Genomic DNA, 12,500 nt, shown 5'->3' with positions numbered 1-12,500 from the left:
AACGGAGAGAGGGACGTCTTTTCAGACCTACCTAGAGCGGCCTGGACTTCAGTGCCACTGCCACTGCCGCTGTCGTGCCACCATGCCCACCAAACCCAGAGTCTGCAAAGAGCGCTCTAGTGTCTGGGAAACCCCTCGATCTAGGTGCACATTGAATCGAAGGTGATGGAAATCATGTGTGTGGAGTTTAGCACGTGCGCCTACAAGGCTCTCATGACCGTGGTGCGGAGCATGCTACTTTTCCTACAAGTTTCCCTTAGGTTAGAAAACACTGGAAATGACATCTCTTCCCCCCCCCCCCCCACCACCACCACCACCACCACTCTCCATCGTTGTCTGTCCGGACACATTGTCTATCCTGACATGGTGTCGGTAAATTCCACTCACTCACTCACTCACTCCCGGAATACAGATCATTCGAATTTACATTCGTGATTTCACCATTTATTTATTTATTTATTTTCTCCTCAATTCTCTCTCTGAGCTTTGGCTCAATATCTTGTCAAAATGCCATGTAAACACCTCTGGATGGGGCTCCGAGGCATATGGGTTTAGTTGTTGCTGTTGAGGTTCTGCGCACGTTTTGTCAGAAACGCTTAGTTCTCTCTCTCTCTCTCTCTCTCTCTCTCTCTCTCTCTCTCTCTCACACACACACACACACACACACACACACACACACACAGGTTTGAGGCCAAAGCTGTTGAAAAACCTGTTTGTATCCTAAACAGAGTTGTGTAGCGCTGAGAACCAGGATTCCATACTTTCTGTTCACCAACTTCTGAGTTCTCTAGGCCTGCATTTGGGGGGAAAAGTTCTGAACTGACTGGTGAAGTGGTGGAAGATTCCTCTCTCTCTCTCTCTCTCTCTCTCTCTCTCTCTCTCTCTCTCTTTCCATTTTTTTTTTTAAACAAAGAAAAACCGGCAATGTTGTCACGGTGCTGGTGGAACCGCGGTTTCCACATTTTTGGCTCGCTCGCTCGCTCTCTAGCTTTCACCATCCTGTGTCATCTATGTCTGCTTATTGGAAGGACACAGCGACAAAGAGAAAAGGGAAGGAACTTGTGGGTGGAAGAATCTCTTCAAAGAGCTCGCTCTTTTGCTCGTCCTTGCCCCTCTCTCTTCCTCTCTCCTCTCTCTTCCTCTCTCTTCTTTCCTCCCATCTCCTCTGAAACACCCGCTCCCCCCTTCCCCGCTCCAAACAAACTTGCTCACAAATCTCTCTCTCTCTCTCTTCCTCTCTCTCTCTCCCATGATTGACTTGCAAATGAATAAATACAAGAGTCTTAAAATGTGGTGTTCACATTAAAGGAAAATGTAACTAGTTTTCTGCCCACTTCAATGTTCCACACTGTTGGGGTGGTGGTGGTGGTGGTGGTGGTGGTGGTGGTGGTGGAAATCTTATTTTGCCTTCAGTGGAGTGGAGAGAGAGAGAAAAAAAAAAGAAGGCATTCAACACCAGGTTGTTGAAATCCACTAAATATTCCTAAGGGTGCAGTAATTGGGCAACCAGGTGGCAACATTTGGTCGCTACACCGCAACCCTGAGTGCGATTGTGCTGAGTCAGGTGAGAGAAAACAAACACTTAAAGCATGTATTTGATTTACTTGGAAGCCAGCCTGCTGAGTGATGGCTTGGTGGTGGTTGAGCGGGGGGGGGGGGGGGGGGGGAGGAGGAAAGGGGCATGGGGGGGGGACTTTGACAAATCTTCGCACACGTGGGTGGCACAACATGAATTCTTCTTTAAGGAGTCCCGAACAACCCAACTTTTTCCTTTTTCCTTTGCTCTCTCTACTTTCTCTGACCCCTTTGATCCCTGCACTAGGATGCTGTCAAGTAAAAAGCAGTCCTCTCCTATCAGTGGGTGCTGGCTAATGAACCACTGTGAGGGAAGCGAAACACATCGGAAAGTGGCTTGGTGATGGAATACGCTGGGGTGCACCAGTGACACCCAGGAGGAGAAAAGCCAAGCCAAAACAAAAAGTGCCTCCCTGCCTGATACCACCCTCCCCTCCCCCACAAGCCCCAGGGAAGGAAGGAGGGAGAGAAGCTGTGTTTCACTGATGGTGGGTGGGTCTTGTGTGTACGTCTTGCAAGTCACCTCCCCAATCCACATCTCCTTTCCCAGGCCAGAGCTAGAGCCAGAGCCAGGGTCCAGGGTCCAGGGACATGTAAGGAGAAGCATGGGGCAGGCAGGGCACCCGCACCCCGCCTCCTCGTCAGAATGAGCCTCTGTGTGTGTGTGTGGGGGGGGGGGGGTGTGCCCCAAGAAAGCAGCAGCCTTCGTTTCGGAAGCCACTGGCTTGAGGGACGCAACCTCTCATTCAATTCCAAGAGGCCTCATTCATTGCCTTCATTGAAATGCAAATGGTTGGTTCAAAGTCCCGTTGTCTGCCAAAGGCTTCACTTTCTCTCCGCTCCACCCAGAGCCATACCTGCCCTCAGGCGTTTGTCAGTGAAAGGATCTGCCTCTCCGACTGGGGCAAAGGTCAGCCACAGTCGGTCACTCCCCTTCGCTCGCTCTGGAAGTGCAAAGTGGGATCTGGCCGCTGCTTTCTGACTCGCATGGGGCAGACCATGAGTGGTTCTCAGGAACGGCTCCCTTCTGATGTGGCCTTTCCATCGGCATTATTGATTCACTCTTCCATCCATCACCTTAACTATGTGAACGCGTGTTATTAACCTGTGCGTGTACTTCTGTCACTCAAACAAGCAGAACTGCTCAACATCAAGCATCCCTCCCTCTCAATAGAACGATCTAGCTGAACCGATTACTCAAAACACAGACAGGAACCCCTTACCTGTCCTTGTGCAGGTGCGCGGGGCGGGGGTGGAGGGGCGGTGGGAGGGGTTGCAGGAATATACTAGGCCTGTGCCCCGTGCCAGGCCCGGTTCTCTGCTTGGATCGGCGTTGGACCGAGCGACCAGGACACAGCAGTCCAGAGCCTTACTTACATCTCACAGTCGGTGCCTGTTCAGAAAAAACAATTCCTCCATCCATCCATCCATCCATCCATCCATCCATCCATTTTATTTTTATTGAAACTCAGATATATATATAGAGAGAAGGAGAGACAGAAAGAAATATCTCCTGCCCGCTGGCTGGTTCACTCCCCAAGTGGCCACCATGCTTCATAAAACTCATTTCTTATCCAGTTATAATTTCATTAAAATATCTCATGTTTCCCAATTGGATAAAAAACAAATGGTATCTAAAAGTCTGCATACGAACCAGCGTCGCAGCCCTATGATTTTATCCAAATGAAAATGCATATGAGAGAGTTATTTGCACCCTTACAGCTATCACAGCTCAATTCACAATAGCCAGATACGGGATCAACACAGATACCCATCAGCGGGTGACAGAATAAAGAAAATGTGGCACACAAACACTATAGAATACTACCCATTCATAAAAATTAATGAAATTGTAAAACCTGATATACTTTTTTTAAAAATTATTTTTTAATAATCTTACTTGGTTGATTAGGGAACAGAGTGTCAAGGGCTACAGGGTGAAAGTGGGAAATACCATTGTTTCCACATCAATATCATTTTACCCTGTATCTGGGGTCAGGGGAAAAAAAAAAAAAAAAAAAAAGGGAAAAGCCCCACCCAACCTCCCACCCATCCCAGATCCCCAACGGGAGGCACGCTCTGAGGCTCCTGCTCATACAGTTCTGATAGTTCATCAGTTCTGGACTGCTGCCAATGTCTCAGTTCCAATCGCAATGAACCCTATTCAGAATCCACTGGCTGACAGTCTCTTCATGGTTGGGGTTCTAAGATCAGCAGTTCAGTTGGAGGGATCTCTCTCCAAAGAAACTTCATCTGAGATGATCACAGGCCTGATTCCTGCGCGAGTCTGCTAGTACACAGTCCAACACCGTCCGTCACACCGATCGGCTTATGATCATGCTGGTCGTTGGGATTGCCGGGTTCGTTCTGTTTCCAGGCCTGTCTTCCTCGTGAACCGACGGGTGTCGTAGTCCGGTTCGATCCTGCCCGCTTCATATTCGGTCCTCACGCAGACCGGTTGGAGCTGCAGCCTAGTCGGGAAGTAGTTGTCCAGCAGGGGAGCCCACATTCCCCTGTCAGCTTTGCCTCCTCCCCCTGACTATCACATGTGCTGTTTGGGCGCTGCAACCACATCTGGTACGGCTCACCTCACCTTGGCATTCCTTATTGTGTACTAGTATGTGTCGCAACCGAACCTGGCTCGACCCACACTCTGTTCTGGCGCTCGGACTCACCAGCGGGTGATGTGAACAGGTTCAGCCTGGTCTTGCCCCCAATCCATGCCATGTGTATACCAGTGGGATAATTTCCATAGCCTGTTCTGGGCTGTTTCCTATTTGTGCTGCTTGCGCTTACCTGCAGGGACTGTGTCCTGCCAGAGGAGTTGCCCAGGCTCCTCCATCAGAAACTCTCCCAGTGCCAGGTTTCACGCATACCAGTGGGTCCATGAGCCAGCCCTGTTCAGTCCACCTCCTGTCCTAGCAGGAACAGTGGTGTTTCCTGACTGTTCTTCAACCCAATCTGGTTCTTATTGTTGGACGGTGAAGGATCCTGAGGTGGAGCCGGCAGCCACACGCCAGTCAGGAGGACCCTGTGCGCGCGTGCGCGTGTCTGTGTGTGTGAGTGTGTGTGTGTGTGTGTGGTTGGGAGGGGTGTGTGTGTGTGTGTGTGTGTGTGTGTGTGTGGTTGGGAGGGGTGTTGCTGAGAGAAGGAGAGACAGAAAGAAATATCTCCTGCCCGCTGGCTGGTTCCCTCCCCAAGTGGTCGGGGCTGAGCAGAACCAAAACCAGGAGCCGGGAGCTTCTTCCCGGTCGGTCTCCGCCACACAGGCGGCTGCCGATACCGAAGGCTTTGTGCCATCCTCGACCGCTTTTCCAGGCCACAGGCAGGGAGCTGGACGGAAGTGGGGCAGCTGGGACTCGAACCGGCACCCGTATGGGATCTCGGCACGTACAGGCCGAGAAATGGAGCCACTAGGCAACCGCACACGCCTGGCCCAAGCAACAACTCTTGCCTTCCCCTCGTCTTCTTGTCTGGTCCGGGGAGATGCACGCTGTCGACATCTCTGGCCCAGGCCTTGTATGTTTGGCACATACGGCCTGATGATCTATGGGTAGCTTGCTGTTTTAGTTCAGGCAGGCCTTAACGTGCTCTCCGACGGGAGCTACGGCCTAGCTGACAGGAGGAGTGCCTGCCTGCCTGCCTGCCTGCCTGCCTGCCTGCCTGGCGTTCCCCTAGCAGGCTGGCGGGCTCCCAGCCCCAGATCTTGGGACCGTCTGGGGGCTAATGCGGTCCGGCCGGCCTGCCTGATGTAATTTTTTCACCCAGGCAGTCCCGGCGCTTTGCTGACAGCTGGGTGTTGTGGCCTAATCCGGCTGGCCCGCCCGCCCGCCCGCCCGCCCGCCCGCAACGCACCCACCCACCCGCCCAGCCATTTTGGCTCTCTTTTTGCCTGACTGGGTGCAGCGCCCTAACTTGATTCCGGTTCTCACGCTCCCTCTCCACCACCCCCACCGCACCACCCCCGGTTCTTGCGTGCGCCAGTGGGTGCTGTGGCACAATCTGAGATGGCCCACCACCAGTCCCAGCTATCGCCATTGGGCTGGGGTACGGCAACCTAGCCTGGCCTGGTCCATCCCCAGCCCTCCTGCGAACTGTGGGGTGCTAGCCAGTTCACAGTTCAATCCAGCCTGGCTTGCGCCCCAACCCGGCCTGGCTAATTATATGTGTGTTTTGGAAGGCAGCTCTTCTCTGCGTTCACATCTATCTTTCTTTTCTTTAGGATTTAGTCACTAGGCTAACATGCCGGCCGGACCCAACCAACCAACTAACCAACCAACCAACCAACCCCTTGTCTTTGATGGACCGTGGGTGGGTGGGTGGGTGGGGTGTGGAGGCGGAAGAGTTGGAGGGTCAGCTCACCATCTCTTATTCTGCGGAACTGAAGGGAAAGGGTGCTCTGAGGGAGAGACTGGGGCACCTGTGCCTGAGTTGTGGGTGTTGTGTGCGGTCGGCTCTGCGGACAAGTCAAGGGGACTTGAGGACGGCAGAGCAGGAGGACATATGGGCTGGCCTGTGCCCTTCCTGCCCGAGGATTTCTCTGGTGGATTGGGAATGAAAGGCCACTATGCCGACGTGAAGGCCTCACAGATGGCCTTACCTGACACCTACTTCTCCCTCCATGTTCTGGATCCTGGCCAGGAACCACTCAGCGTGCAACCACTTCTGCTCACAAATTGGAAAGAGAAAGCTGTGTGATGCCCCCTCCTGGGATAGAGAGAGAGAGAGAGAGAGAGAGAGAGAGAGAGAGAGAGAGAGAGGTGAAGAGGCCCAATCCCAGCCTGGCTGCTCCCTTTCTCCTTTTCCTCATCTGGACCTTACCTGCAAATGGGGAACAGAGAAGACTGAATTGTTGTCACATTCTCACTAACTCAATTTCAATCTCTCTCTCTCTCTCTCTCTCTCTCTCTCTCTCTCTCTCTCTCTCTCTCTCCCCCTCTTTTCCTCTCTCTCCTTTCACATCCCTAACCTGTTTCCATGGCACATCCTTTCTGTCCCTGAGGAACTTCTTGGGTCTTGCAAGAGCTCACAGGAAGGACAGGCAGACGCAAGGGCGCTGCAGAATAGCTTCACTGGCTTTTCCTCCACTTTCATGTCCCTGTGGCTCCACTTCTGATCTAGCTCCCTGTTTGTGCCCTGGGAAAACAGCGGAGGGTGGTCCAAGTGTACGGGACCCTGCACCTGTGTGGGAGGCCTGGAAGAAACTCCCAGCGCCTGGATTCGGATCGGATCCAGTCAGCTCCGGCCGTGGTTGTGGCCATTTGGGGAGTGCACCGGCGGATGGAAATCTTTCTGTCCGTCTGTCTCTCCTTCTCTCTGCAAATCTGCCTTCCCAATGAAAATAAGTCAACCTCAAGGCCAAATAAATAAATAAAAATAAAACTAGAGAACAGAAAGTGAAAGCAAGACAGTGGGGGATACTGGCATTGTGGCACCGCACACACGCTCAACAGCCTGTCAGCAGACACACTGGCCTTGCCGTATGGGAACACCGATTTCATCTTGTTCCTGGCTCCTGGCTTCGGCCTAGCTTGGCCTCAGCTGCTGTGACACAGGAGGGAGAGAGCCCTTCCACACTTTGTGACAATACCGCCTAGGGAGGGACATCCAGGAGAGACAAGGGTGGAGGAAAGGTCTCTTGGCACATATTGTGGGAACGGACTTGGGGTGAGGCGCTGACTGGGTTGTAGCTGTGTGTGTATAGGGAAATCTTTGCTGTACCAATGTGGTTGGGGACATTGAGATGGACTGAACCGGGTTTCTGATTTTTGTGAGACAGTCTTTCTCTCTCTCTCTCTCTCTCTCTCTCTCTCTCTCTCTCTCTCTCTCTCTTTCTCTCTCATTACTGGATGAGGTTCCCCGGGAGAGCTGGGCTTGGAAAAACGTGGCCCAAGGGATGAATCTGGAACTGACCCCTGGGCTCGACACTCAGTGTTGTCGTTGTGATCTCTTGTCTTTGCTCTTCCTGCTCCCCCATCCTTCATCTTCCCCGTCCCATCGCAACCCCAACTGACTCCAAACCAGAAACCCCAGCGTGTTTCAAGAATCCACTCGTGCTGTCTGCGCGCCATCTAGTGGCCACAGTATCGGATCGGACAAGAGGCGAAAGCCAAGATGGCGCTGACGGCAGAAGCCAAGATGGCGCCCGCGTCTGAACAAGTCTCGCGAGGCCTCGGGGTGGTGGTCGGCGTGGAGTTTGGGGGGGTCGAGGAAGGAGGAGGGAGGGAGGGAGGGAGGGAGGGAGAGAGTCGGTCTGGCGCAGGCGCAGTAAGCACAGTCGGGCTTCTGGCTTGCTGGCTGAGCAGTGGCGGCGGTGCCGGCGGTGGGGGGAGGGGGGAGGGGGGAGGGGGCCGCGGCGGCAGAAACCGTCCTTCCGCCGGGCCGGGACTGCACTGTGCGCGCCTCTCTAGGTGCTCCTGCCACGTCCAGGCGGGGGGATCTGTTACCTTCCCAGGGATGTTGCCTTAGTTCTTTCTTCTTGGATCTCTCCATTCCTTTTAGGCTCTGTTTCTCTCTCTCTCTCTCTCTTTCTCTGTTTTGCTCGCCGATTCCCGCTTTCCTCTCTTTCTTTCTTTCGCTTTCTCCTTTTCACTGTCTCCTCTCCTTCTCCCACTCCCCTACATCTCCTAGAATTTCACTTGTGACTCCCACCTTTATTTGACAGTCTTCATCCTTACATTCTCTGCCTTCCCCTAGGTTGTTCTTGAGTTGTTTTTTCTCGTTCAATCTTTATAGGCCTTTCTCTCGCGTCCTCATTCTGGATTTATTTTCTTCCCTCATCGGTGTGTGTCTGGCCGTTGTACCTGCGTGTGTGTGTGTGTGTGTGTGTGTGTGTTCTCCCCTAATGTTTCCATTGCTTCCCTTTATGTTGTCTTTCTCTTTTCTTAGTTTTTGTCTTTCTTCTTCTTCTTCTTTTTTTTTTTTTGTATTCTTACCTTTGCCTTCCTTTCAGTTCTCATTCTCTCCTCCCCCCAGCCTCCCCCCCCCGTTTCTCTCTCCCTTTTCTCTCTCTCAATGTCGGTGTTTTCATTTTATTTTCTGTCTGCCTTCTTCCTTTACCTTTGGCTTCCTTGGTCCTTCTTAACTTGTTTCTCTCTTCTCTTTCAACCTATATATGTTTTTCTCTCGCGTCCTCATGCTGGATTTATTATCTTGCCTCATCTGTTTTACTCGTGTGTGTCTGTTTTTTTTTTTTTTCCCCCAAAAAAATTTTGTTCTACTGTGTCCATTGCTTCCCTTTATGTTGTCTTTCTCCTTTCCTAGTTTTTGGTCTTCCTGGTTTTTTTTTTTTTTCTTTCTTTCTTAGTTTTGCCTTCCTTTCAGTTCTCATTCTCTCTCTCTCCCCCCCCCCCCCCGTTTCTCTCTCCCTTTTCTCTCTCAATGTCGGTGTTTTCATTTTATTTTCTGTCTGCCGTTTTCCTTTACCTGTGTGTGACCAAGTCTATCCACCCTTCCCCCAAGACTGTACTGATAGGTCAGATGTATCCTGTCACAGTAGATGCGTGGTCACTCACTACTACAACTCGATTCTCCCCAAGCCACGCGACCTGGTGTTCCATGCATCAACACCGAATGTTAACATTTCACCAGTGACGGTCACGACACAGTTTGGTTCTAAATGAGAGGCAAGGCAAAGCAACCGACCTGGCGGCCGGGACCAGCCAGCACCCCCTGCGAGGGGAGGGAGGGAGGGCGGCAGTGACACACATTTCCCTGCCTATCTCGGCTTCATTGCCTGGCTGCGTGCATCCAGCGTGCTGTCCCTTTGTCCCTTGGTGCTGGCTGTCTGACTCCACCTGGTGGCAGCCGTGCTGTAGCTGTAGAGCATTCTGGAGCCGGCAAGGGCGAGCAAGTGGGTGGAGAGCCCGGGACAGGATGTGACAAAGTCCCCAAGCTGCAGGCGGGAGAGTCCCAGCCCTGCTGGGACCTTGGTGGCTCGTGTGCTGTTCGGAGATTGAGCCTGGAGGCTTGCAAGTGAGCAGGCAGGCAGCTGCGGGGGTGGGTAGGTGTCTGCTCGCTCCCGATTGTAACCGGGCTGGAGTACCGCTAGAGTGCATGGGGTCGACCAGCACACCCTTTATCACTGCCACCGTGCACTAGGGGACTCGATCGGGGCCGTCGGCGGGGCTGCGAGGCCACGGCCACCGGCCCGACACTTGTCGCCTGCACTAGGGGACCCGGTCGGGACCGTTGGTGGGGCTTGAGGCCACGGCCGCCGGCCCAGACGCTTGTCGCCTGCACAAGGGGACCCGGTTGGGGCCGTTGGCGGGGCTTGAGGCCACGGCCGCCGGCCCAGACACTTGTCGCCTGCACTAGGGGACCCGGCCGGGGCCGTTGGCGGGGCTTGAGGCCACGGCCGCCGGCCCAACACTTGTCACCCGCACCCTAGGGGACCTGGTCGGGGCCGTTGGCGGGGCTTGAGGCCACGGCCACCGGCCCGACACTTGTCGCCTGCACTAGGGGACCCGGCCGGGGCCGTTGGCGGGGCTGAGGCCCTGGGCCGCCGGCCCGACACTTGTCACCCGCACCCTAGGGGGACCTGGTCGGGGCCGTCGGCGGGGCTTGAGGCCACGGCCACCGGCCCGACACTTGTCACCCGCCCTCTAGGGGACCCGGTCGCGGCCGTTGGTGGGGCTGTAGAGTTGTTTGCTTTTCTCTAACTCCTGGGGTCGACCAGGTGGCCACAGGAGCATGCCCTGTGGGCGATGGCTGTGTTTTTGGGGACTTGTGACCCGGGCCCCCATCTGAGGGGCGGCTGTGTCCCATAGGTTGTCCCTGTTGTCCCCTGGAAGGGCATTTCTACACCTGCAGTTGTCATTTTGGATCTGCAGGTAGGTGCTGACACGCTGTCTCCTGGTGACTGTCACCGGAAGAGCTGGGCCCCTGGGTTCGCGTCTGGGGCGGTAGGGGGGAGCGCGATGGGCTGCCGGCGGCCTGGCGCTGGACTGCGTTCCCCCTGCCCATCCGGCGCCGAGCTCCCTGCCTGGGTTCGTGCGGGAGCTTGGTGTGCGATCCTGGTTTAGCCCTGCGACGGTGCCACCATCTCCGGCTTAGAATTTGCCCCGAGAGCGGCAGAGGTGAGGCTGGGCGCTGGGTCCTATACCCGTGTCCGTCTTCTGCCGCAGGTGGCCCGCTGCGTGTAGTGGTGGCTGACAGAACCCCCTCAGAACTGAGTCTCAGTGGTCGTTGGCTTTATGCCGCGTGTGCGTGTCAGGCGTTCCTCCGCTGGGGTTGGCCACCGCTGCTGAAGAGGCAAGGGGCTGGCGAGGCTGTCGACGGACCCCCCTGGCAGCTGTCCTCGCTGGGCGTGACCCCCTGTGCCTCGTGTGATGTCATAATCCTAGACCGAGACTTGATCGATGTGGTGATGTGGCGCTCTCCTGGGCCGGGCCTAAGCCGCTTACAGACGAGGGACGGCCATTCATGGCGAATGCTGCCGAGCTGCTCGTTCTGTCTTGCGGGCTCCTGGTTCCTCTTTCCCCTGCCTTGGCGTGGTGGGAGAGGCCAGGGGTGCGGAATCCGGCTCGATCTCCGCTCCCTCTGCCTTGTGCCGCCTGAAGGTGCTGGCGTTGGGGGTCCAGGCGGGGGTCCTCGGACGTGGCGGACACCCTTTGCCCTCTGCCGTGTCGGTGTGTCATGGTGTGTGGGCGGGCCCCGTCCCGCGGTGGTGGTGCGGGGCTTGTCTGGCAGAGTCTGACCCTGCTCAGCTCTCTGCGGTGCTCCTGGAGCGGTCCAGGTCGTTTGCCTCTCAGGCGCCTGGAACCGAGTGGTGCCGTCGCTCCTTCACTGCCCCGGTGTGCTCTCTCCCGGGTGTGCCGTCGCAGCCTCGCTGGTGTGTGCTGCTTGGTGCGTGGGAGTCCCTGGGGGGTCGAGGCGGTAAGGAAGAGGTAGCGTGGGTGCAGTGCAGGCCCGCTGCCGCTGCTGCTGCTGCCGCCTGTGGCCTTGCTTGGCCGCTGGTGTCCCCTGCGCGTCTGTGGGGGGGCAGGTGGCTTCCTTTCCTCTACCGCAGACCCCTCCGCCCGGCTTTGGGCTCGCCCCGCGGGTTGGGTGTTGCTCCCTCGAAGGGCCCTCTCGGCCTGGTGAGAAGTGCGCTCGGGGTTGGTGGGGTGCGGCCCGCCTTCGGTGAGAAAAGTCTTCTCTAGCGATCCGACAGGGACGTGCCTTACGTGATGGGGTGCCGTATCCCCCGCTTGTCGCCGTTCCTTCCCTCCTGGTGTGTGTCGGTAGCCACGCTGCTGACGACGCGGATGGCTCGGGTTCGTTGTGCGTTAGGTGGCGATGGTCGCTCGTTCCCTCCGCCCTCCCCTCGGGGAGTGTGTGGGGGTTACGCGTGGGCTCTTCCGGCCCCCTTCCGCTGGGGGCCGGACGCTGCCTCTCGCACCTCTACCTCGCCGTGGCCCGTGCCTCCCCCCTCTGGGTCGGGGGAGGGTCCCGCTGGGCCGGGCCGGGTGTGTCCCGGTGCCTACTGTGGGCCTGACGGAGGGGCTCCTGTGGTCGCTCGCACGCACGCACGCGGTGTGCGTGTGTCGCCTCCGGTGTGTGGCCTTCCGCTTGCCACCTGGGGCCCTGGGGTTGTGTGTGGCTTTGTCCCGTGCTGCCCCTGTGGCCCTGGTGTGGGGTGGCTCTGCTCGCTTCCCGCCCTGGGCTTGCCGTTGGCCCGCTGGCCGGTCACCGCCGGCGAGGGTGGTGCGGTGGGGCCACGGGTTTGGGCCTGTTGGGTCTCCCCTCGGCCGCGTCGGCCTTGGGAGCGTTCCTGCGGGGTCGCGGCCCTCGGGACCGGGGCCCGGATGTTGGCGGATGGAGGCCGGGATCCGGCAGCAGGTAGGCGCCCGGCGTGTGGGCGTTGGCGGTGTCGCGTTGGGGGCCCCGGTGGGGGGGCCTCAGGCGCGCGTCGGGGAACGCGTGGGGGTCGCTGGAGGCGGGCT

Source organism: Ochotona princeps, unplaced genomic scaffold (genome assembly GCF_030435755.1).
Source record: "Ochotona princeps isolate mOchPri1 unplaced genomic scaffold, mOchPri1.hap1 HAP1_SCAFFOLD_141, whole genome shotgun sequence".
Classification (NCBI taxonomy): domain Eukaryota; kingdom Metazoa; phylum Chordata; class Mammalia; order Lagomorpha; family Ochotonidae; genus Ochotona; species Ochotona princeps.
Note: the sequence above shows the minus strand (reverse complement) of the source record.